The sequence below is a fragment of the Electrophorus electricus genome, chromosome 5 (genome assembly GCF_041902795.1).
Source record: "Electrophorus electricus isolate QZ-2024a chromosome 5, ASM4190279v1, whole genome shotgun sequence".
Lineage (NCBI taxonomy): Eukaryota > Metazoa > Chordata > Actinopteri > Gymnotiformes > Gymnotidae > Electrophorus > Electrophorus electricus.
The window spans coordinates 28,129,666-28,131,930 of record NC_137501.1 but is presented as its reverse complement, the minus strand read 5'-3'; the positions used below and the strand labels follow the sequence as shown (position 1 = coordinate 28,131,930).

The 2,265-nt window shown below is 46.4% G+C and overlaps 1 protein-coding gene across 42 annotated transcripts in view; it reads left to right on the top strand.

Moving 5' to 3' along the window:
- Nucleotides 1-228: 228 nt before the first annotated feature.
- The window catches only part of ptprda (protein tyrosine phosphatase receptor type Da), a 405,006-nt gene continuing 402,969 nt past the window's right edge, over nucleotides 229-2,265 (top strand). For 10 of the 42 annotated variants that reach the window (XM_081714649.1, XM_081714673.1, XM_081714648.1 and 7 more), the window contains exons 1-3: nucleotides 231-506; nucleotides 645-753; nucleotides 892-927. The gene's annotated coding sequence lies outside the window, so the exon portion shown is untranslated. Of the gene's footprint in view, nucleotides 507-644; nucleotides 754-891; nucleotides 928-2,265 lie in introns of all 42 variants that reach the window. The other 32 variants (XM_035529843.2, XM_081714669.1, XM_081714668.1 and 29 more) reach the window with 10 other exon arrangements.

Here is a 2,265-nt window from a genome sequence, read left to right as displayed (position 1 = left end):
CAACACAGAGGTATTTGAAGGCTTTCGGACAACACAGCACTTTACCGTGCAACTTTGTGCAGAGAAAAGTCAATGTTTGGCAGGCAACAAGATTCGTCAGTGGCAGATGTTAAATATGCGTGAACGAATCAATGCCAAATGGATTGACTCTCGTCCGTGTGATTAGGAGATAAACGGTGTCGGCCGCTAATCTGGAGGAGAGATCGAGGAAAGAAGAACAGACGACATCCGCCCTTGGACCGCGGGCTTTCTCTCCGGCCATCAAGTGGCTCGCAACGGAAATGCAGGTGCGCGCGTGTGTGAAAGCGTCTCTGAACGGCTCCTCGCGCCCTCCCGCGCGCGCAGAGTCTCGCTCTCCGCTTGAGAACGGCACGGTTTGACGGCGGCCGGCAGCATCTCTCCGTTTTCGTCTCTCCAAAAGAAACCCGCTCTCACTTTTTTTTCCCGCCCCTCGTCTCGCCTCCTGCTCGCCATCGTCTCCGCTCGGGCTGCGCGAGGAAGAGCAGGTAGCCTCGGACACTCCGCGTGACGGGTTACCGCATCCGTGCTTTTTTTTTTCTCACCCCAGACTTTTTCAGGGGTGGGGGGGGGACCCCGATAATGACGGGAGGTGGGTTGACTGTGTGATGTTCTGTCTTTTGCAGTGCGTTTGTGGCCCGTGTGTGGACTAAGAAAGCATAACTGTTTCTGGCTACAGTGAAGAAAGAAAAGACTCCTCTGGATTTCACACGGATTTTATTCCTTGGCGCTTGGGTAAGTGGTCATTTATTCCAAACAGTTATTTGTCTATCGGTAATTAGTCAAACTGTTAAAGCTGTCTAGCATAAGCTGTAATGTAATTTTTTTATCCTGCTTATATATGCATTTCCCCTTTTTGATGTTAAATTGCAGTTTCCAAGGCTTTGCTGTCTTCTGTCAGGATATGTAGTAAGTAACATTTTTTTGTTGTTGTTCTTCTTGCTTTGTGTCCGAGTGAATATAAGGTGGCGTTATCCATACACTGACATGGTATTTTCATGTTCGTATTTGCGCGAAGCTTGTCTCTTAGTCATTCAGCTTGCCTTATTCTGTCCGTGCGCTCGAGGAAACGCACGGAAACGCTCGTGGCGAGCTTGTTTTGAACGGTCCTGCTGCGTGTGGGTGCGCGACCAGCGCGTGGTGGTAGTTTGTCTGCGGAATCGGAGCACGTTCCGACGAAGTCGCAACGCAACTGCGAGGGAGTGCAGCTTTTAGGAGCGCGTTGTTGGTACCACAATAAAACGCAACCGAATGAAATGCATAACATCATCAGGAGTAGAAGCGTGTGTGTGTCTATAGGTTTGCGCTGCCGTTCTGGCACCCTCACACTCGGTAGCAGTAATTATATTTTGATAGAAGAGATGGGAGACCTTTCACAGTACTGAACATTTTTGCGGTCTATTTGACCAGTTTTCTGAGGAGAGGATTCAAAGCGTCTGACCTCATGCAGCTCCTTGTTAGATGGCATGAGTGTGTGTGTGTGTGTGTGTGTGTGAGAGAGAGAGAGAGAGAGAGAGAGAGAGAGAGAGAGAGAGAGAGAGAGAAGGGAATAAATAAGTGGACAATAGAATAATGCATAAAGCAGCCTTAAAACAACCCACTGTCCATGTGCCCCCACTTGGCGCGTACACACACACACACACACACACACACGCGCGCGCGCGCGCGCCCACAAATAAATACAAACTCCCGTCTCCAGATATTATTAATAGTTATGTTAATATTAATATTTTTTTCTCCTGAATTTTTTGGAACTTTAAGAAAAAAAATAATGGCAATCACTATTTCATAATTATAACACTTCACCAACCTTGTGTAATAAGATGACGTATGCACATGTCTCGTGGTTGTTATTGAGTGGATCTGCTTACTAATCACTGTAAAAAAAAATCATTTAATGACTTTCTTCATAATCATCAAAGCAGAACTTTTACATTTTGATTTGAAAGTAACAATGACATTTTTTAAATCGCACACACAAACGCACACAGAGATGTGAGCGTGAAGTCTATCCTGTTGTGGGTTATGATGTGGAGTGCTATGTGGTGTACTTTTCGTGACTGACAGTCGTTCCTAAGCTTTTGTGAGCTTTAGCTACTAGTGTGTTTGTCAGGGACACCGCTGGAGTGGCAGATGAGCTCTGGAGCTGATAAAATAGCCAACGCTCTTGCAAGCAAATCTCTCCTCAGGGACATGCATACCATTCTGCATATCAATACCTTACACATCCAGCTGAAATCTCTGTGT